At 36.7% G+C, this 6,665-nt stretch overlaps 1 pseudogene; it reads right to left on the bottom strand.

The window, feature by feature from the left end:
* Positions 1–313: 313 nt before the first annotated feature.
* Positions 314–627, bottom strand: LOC143399184 (signal recognition particle 14 kDa protein pseudogene; annotated as a pseudogene).
* Positions 628–6,665: the final 6,038 nt, after the last annotated feature.

Raw genomic sequence — 6,665 nt, 5'->3', positions numbered from 1 at the left:
TTTAAAGATGACACATTATTCATCACAGAGATGACTACAGAGACTTTTTAAAAACTATAATTTAGGAATATATAACCATGCATCACAGATCTGAAATAAACTAGTTTGTTTCTTTTTTTAACCACAGCTACCTTGTAAACACTGCAACCTTCTCTCCAAAATGGCCCTAATATCTCATGATAACAGTGGCCCTAATATCTCATGATAACAGTTTACCATGGGGAAACCAGAAACCTATATTTATGGATAAAACTATAAACAGACGGAAAAACAGTCATTCAGTGGTTTGGTAGAAGCAGGGAGTTCAGTCTCTTCACCTTGCTGCTTTGCTCTTCTTACTCTTGCTCGTTTTGTCTCTTCTCTAGCCCAACCGTGTCAGCTCTCAGGAGGTTTGAATAAGCCATCTGAAACTTATTCACTTCCTTGGGGCTCACCCTGTGATGATCCTCTTTTCCCTATCATTGTTCCCAACAGACTTGCCGTCTGAGGGCTCCATGCCCTCCACAGAACCCTTACTCAGTGCAGGTTTAGTTTGACCACCATACTCTCAGGTACTTTACAACCAACACTTCTGGAAGAGCCTGGTCACCTCCAGTTCAGGAAATGCTCGTCCTCCAGCAGCCCCATCATAGCACTGCGGGCCCCTTCGCATCAGAATAAGCCCCAAACAGTTCAGCTATTTCTATTTTTTTTTTTTAATTTTTTTTGACAGGGTCTTGCTAAGTTGCTGAGGCTGACTTAACAGTGCTAATGTAAGTTGGTGAATTTACATTGTAAGTTGCTAAATTACAATGTTAATATACTTAAAAAGAATCTAGTGAAGGATTAGGGACAAGGGATCACTGTATTCAGCCAAAGTTAGAAACTAAAGGGGATATATAGACCATGTGCCCAAATCTGGAAATATTAGCCTTGGAAGATACAATCTGTGATTTGAGTGAAGTAAGTACAGGAAAAAAGTGAAAGGGAAGCACGACCAATTCACTAGAAGAGAGCCAAGGTAGAAGACATAAGTGAACAGAAATAGGTTTTAGATTTAGAAAGGGCCTGATTCCATGATTCTGCAACATGTACACTCAGACACATGAGAAATTATATCCCATCTATGTATGATATATCAAAGTGTATAATTCTACTGTCATGTATAGCTAATTAAAGCAAATAAAAATTATATTTATAATGTACATTTTATATATTATATATGAATATTATATATATTTATATATAATATAAAATGTGGCTGGGATCATACTGTTATTTTTTGTTTGTCAAAGAAGAAAGCAATTGATTCTATAGGTTAGAAGGTCTTCCTAAAATGATGATTTTTAAAATCTGTTTCAGATGAAACATGTATTATCTGTGCAAACCTATACAATTATTTAACTTCTCTGTGCTATATTTTTATCTATAAAAGGAAACTCAGTGTATGGTAGCTATACTTATTAGTTTTTCTTCTGTTTATTATTATATATTATGATAATGAGCAATGAGTTGGTGAATTGCCATATATATGTGTTTTATATATAATTATGTAGCTATATTTATGTATATATGTGTATATACACACATATCTATACATAAAAACTTCATCTTCAAGTAAGTACTGTATTCATTTCACAGATATAGAAACAGAAGTCGGCTAGGTTAAGAAACTTCTCCAAACTCCTGGAGGTAGGGACTCACAATTCACAAGGAGTTTGATTCTATGAGTCTGCTTGTTTGTTGCTACGAGGTCTTCTCTGACCTGGAGCTTCCCACCTATGGCTGGGAGTCAGTTTCAGGCATGCCACATGTGCTGTAGCTTGCTTCCTTTAATTCCAGGAGGGACTTCTACTTCACTGCACCATGAACTTCATGCATGTATGGGTGTGTGAGAAACAGTTGGAAAGGAGAATGACAGGCCTTGAGAAAATCCTGGTGGATGGAAGAAACAAGACACATTTCTTTTGAATATCTGGATTGGAAAGACTGTTCCAGTCTCATCTCCGTATGTTACCCAACATTCACCTTATTCTTCAATCTTAGGAGGAGTCCAAGACACACTTTGTGTCTCGATGTGTGCTGCTCCCTTCCTCCCAAATACCCACCTATGCTAGGTTATATTCTAGTTGTATTATATCTGCCTTTGGTCATGGGACACATGAAATGAAAACTTCATTGAATAGTGACTCTCATAGTCAAATTTCACCCTGTGTTGGTGCCATCGTGCAAAGAGCAGCAAGGACTTTGCTAGTGAGCTTTATCTTCTGTGATGTAACAAGTGATCCAACATTAAAAATCAATCAGTGTCTGATGTGTTTTTGGAAACAAAATAACTTATTATTCAAATTTTTTGTTGTTGTTAGTGTGACATTTGGTACTGGGATTGAACCCAGGGGGCACTTAACCACTGAGCTATATCCCCAGCTATCTTTTTTAATTTTTAATTTTGAGACAGAGTTCCCCTAAATTACTTAGGGCCTCGATAATTTGCTGAGGCTGGCTTTGAACTTGTGATCCTCCTGCCTCAGCCTCCTGAGCCACTGGGATTACAGGCGTGAGCCACCACGTCTGGTGCAAATGTAACCTTTTAAACTTGGCTGACAGCACTCAGTATTTGCTCTTCTCTTTTTTTTTCTCTTAATGATAGTAAAAGAGATAAGGAGAAAACTGTGACAGATATCTTGAAAAAATAGGATATGCATTATCCAGTCCAGTACAGCTTGAGACCAATTGCTTTCAAATGGATAACCAGGTCTTGTGAGTGTTGCTGAAGCAAACAAAGAAAGAAAATGAATGTAGGTGACCATTCATACTTTTCCCGTATTATAGGGTTTGTATTATTTAAATTCTTCCTTCTTATTCCAGAGGTTTCTTAATGACCCATGGTATGAAAGACTTTTCTATACTTCTGCTGAAGCCGGTGTGATTAGGGAAGATACAGGGTTAGTTATCCAGGGAATTATTGTCTGGGAGGATGACTCTATTGGATACTTTAGATTTAAAATCATTGGACCTTATATAGAAGAGAATATTCCAAGAATACCAGGTGTCATGAATGTGATTTAAAGATTTTTGAGTGGAGAAAGTTTTTCATTCTAATGCAGGAAAAAGGAAGAGAACTAAACTCTTGAAATGTCCTGTGGCCTGGTGATACGTTTTATCCATGTTTTTGCTACCATCAGCCCTTCTTAATATGCATTTTAAATTACAATAACTCCTGGAATTTTAATATTCTAATCAAAGTTGCTGGTATCCTACTGAAAAGAGTCAAATTAACAGCTAAGGCTGCAGTATTACCTGATGCCTCATTGTATTTGCAAAGAGCTTAAAAAAAAATCGCAAAAAACCCCCACAAAATACACAGGCTCCAAGATCTGTCAGATTCAGGGTATTTTCCCTTTACTTCTTTCTCTCTCCAGTTTACTTGCTCATGAATCATTGCTATGTGTAAATTTAGTAAATTTTCTATTGATGGTATATTAGCCATTTTTAATGATGTTTACTCACTTACATGAAGCACTTTGACCACAGCTCTGGTTACCATGGCAACCAGTTGTTGTTATTAGTAGTGCCAGCATCTGGGTTTTATTCCCAGAACTGACCCCTTAATATTGCACTATTTTAGGCTTCTGTGTATACCCCAGCCAATGTTTCCCAAGAGTATGTTTTACAGAAACCTGAGAGGCATACAAATGCATTTATCAACTTCATCCTTCACATTTGGGATGGACAAAGTACACCACTCCCAGTTTCCCAAAGCATGGTCTGTAGAATCTTCTTATGAATCCTAAATGCTGTGAAAGGGAGACTTGATGAGGCATGGTGTCACACACCTGAAAACCCAGCCACTTGGGTGGCTGAGGCAGGGAGATCACAAGTTTGAGATTGGCCCAGACACATTAGTGAGACTGTCTTGAACTGAAAACTAAAATGGGCTGGGGATGTGGCTCAGTGGTATGGTAGAGCAGCCATAGGTTCAACCCCTGTACCAAATAAAAGACAGATTAAGCTGACCTATGAAAAGAGAACCTCTGTGAGTTCCAGAAAGTGCATGTCACACACACTAATCAAGGCTGGTCTGTCAAATGGAACAGCATCTTCATGGGTGGAGGTGAGTAGGTCATCGTTAAATATATTTGCAAGCAAATAACTGATTATTCAGCTATTCAAATCAAAATAATTTCTTAATAATGCAAGGAGCAGATACTTCCCTAGATTTTTATTTTTATTATGGTGATTTTTATTATGAACTGTACCCTGTTAACAAGTGTATACCCACCACAGCATTGCTAACTCTCTGCACACTGTGGTACAGCAGATCTCTAGAACTTTTCATTTTGCACTGTAGAAATTACTATCTTTTAAACAACACCTTTCTGTTTGTTCTAAGACTTCTTATAGAGTGTTTCTGATTGGAAAAAAAAAAGTATTCTCTTTATTCATTAAATCAGCATAATGTCATAAATTCAAATTGTCCATTCAATTCATTGGTCCAAATAGGCATAAACTGGCAAACTTGCACTTTCTTTCAAATTATTATTTTTTGCCAATATTATTCCATTGAAAGTTGTGTTTCATATGGAAGGATCAGAATGGATGGCAATATGTGGCTCATTCCAGGAATCAGAAGAAACACAGTTACGTGTAATTTTTTCTTTGGAAAGCAGAGTAGACAAGCAATAGATAAAGTTAAACACTACCATCAGTTATTTATGTGTGACTTCATCTTTCTCTGAGGACGCATTTTCATTGCTTCCTTAAACTGGGTATGATTATAACCTCTTTGAAAGACTGTGTTTCCTATCAACCATACCTATTTGATTTCATTTCTGCCTTTTATAAAATGTACAAAATGACATAGCAACACACATATTCAATGATGGTTGAACATATTCAAGATACTGGTAATAACTGAATAGGTGGTGAAAACGACTTTTACACTAAAGGAAAACATTGAAAGATGATGTTTGCTCTGAATTATCTGACATTTTAGGGAGTAGAGTTAGCATCAGGACACAGGTTTTCCTAAATGGAACATGAATCTATACCTAGGGATTGTGACTTTTGGAAGGAGATGCAGATGAGAAGATAGAAGGAAAGGGAAAAGAAAGACTGAAAAGAAAAGAGAGATCTTGCTTTCTGGAATTGAAGTCCAGTCTCCTTAAAGTACACATACTGACCTTTCCCTCCTTTTTTTAAATGCATTTGATGAAAATGGCCATGGACAGAATTATATATCCAACAAGCACACAATATGAACATAGATTTCAATAACCCTTGTGAAATTGAAGACTTGATGCGGGGGATCATTGCTTTGTCCCTTTTCAGTCACATAGAATAATCCCTTGTGTTTATTTTCATTCCTTTGGAACCCTGGATAAAAAAAAAATACAGAGGAATCTGCTAAATTATAAGGGCAACTCATTTTAAAGGTTAAAGGATGAGATGCAATTAGCCTCTAAATTCAGACCTGATTATTGAAGTCAGCTTATCCTTTGGTTCAGAACAATGTAGCCAGACATTTTAATGCACAAAAGTGTCCACCAGTATACAATTAGAGTTGTCATCTAAGTAGTCAGTTGAAGAGGCAGGTTAAACTGAAATTGGTAGTGTCTCCGTGACCTTGTGCTTAGAAGCATTTCTGTGGAAATACAATCATGAGTTTTGAATTGGTGGGGGGAAAAGCAGAATTTAATTATGGGCGAAGTACCAATGTCTGCTGTCTCTTCATACACATCACAAATAGCTGACCCAGGAAAGGATGGATATTCTAGAAAGACAGCAATAATTGATACTCAGGTAACTAAGAGGTTCCAGCAATTTTTGTAGTCTATAATGTACTTTTGAAATTGAGTCCAGATCCAGGAGAAAGAGTGATATAAGAAAATAGCATGTGCTTTTTTAAAATCACCTTCACCTCTTTCCATTTTATATGCTTGTACATGAAATCTGCAAGGAGAATTCTGATTCTCACCTGAGCATAAAATAGCAACTTCTTATCTGATAGATAATTAGTAATTTTTAATGAGCCTTACTCTGAGACACTCAGTTCAAAGTGCCTGCCACTATGGCAACCGGTTATTTGGAAAGTGCATTAGGCTAAAAACAAACATTTGTGTGGGAAGAAAACGGCTTTCTCCATTCAAATTTGTAGTTAATTGAGTGAGTGGTAATGGGAGGCGAGATGAAGGATAATTTACCCATACTATCAAGAGTTTCTCCCAGTAAAGAGCTGGGTGAAGCATTCCTAGTGTGCAAATAACAACTTAGGGACATAAGAGATCTAAGACAGCAGAGAAAAAGGTCAGAGAGTTTAAATGGGTGTGGCCAGCAAACATGGGGACTTTACAGGGGAGAATTCCACCAACACGTGGATTCCAATCCCATAGTGAAGATCAACTATAATGTGTTCTCTTTTTCCTAAAACAGAATGATTCCCAGAAATTAGATGTCATGGTATCATTTAATTTTATACTTAGGCTCATCTATATGGAATCTTGTCTGTTCTTACAAAAGGGAAATATAAAAATGGTTATGAAGGCAAACCTGTTAAAAAGAATGGATTTATTGATGATACTATAAACAATTCCTATACTGCAGCAGTTTTAATTCACCATTTTTTCTTTTTCCTCAAATACATTGTTTTGATCTTTCTGAAACTTCTTCTGTAATAGTTTATTGGA

This window comes from Callospermophilus lateralis, chromosome 5, assembly GCF_048772815.1.
Source record: "Callospermophilus lateralis isolate mCalLat2 chromosome 5, mCalLat2.hap1, whole genome shotgun sequence".
NCBI lineage: Eukaryota > Metazoa > Chordata > Mammalia > Rodentia > Sciuridae > Callospermophilus > Callospermophilus lateralis.
This window is presented reverse-complemented; position numbering and strand designations above follow the sequence as displayed.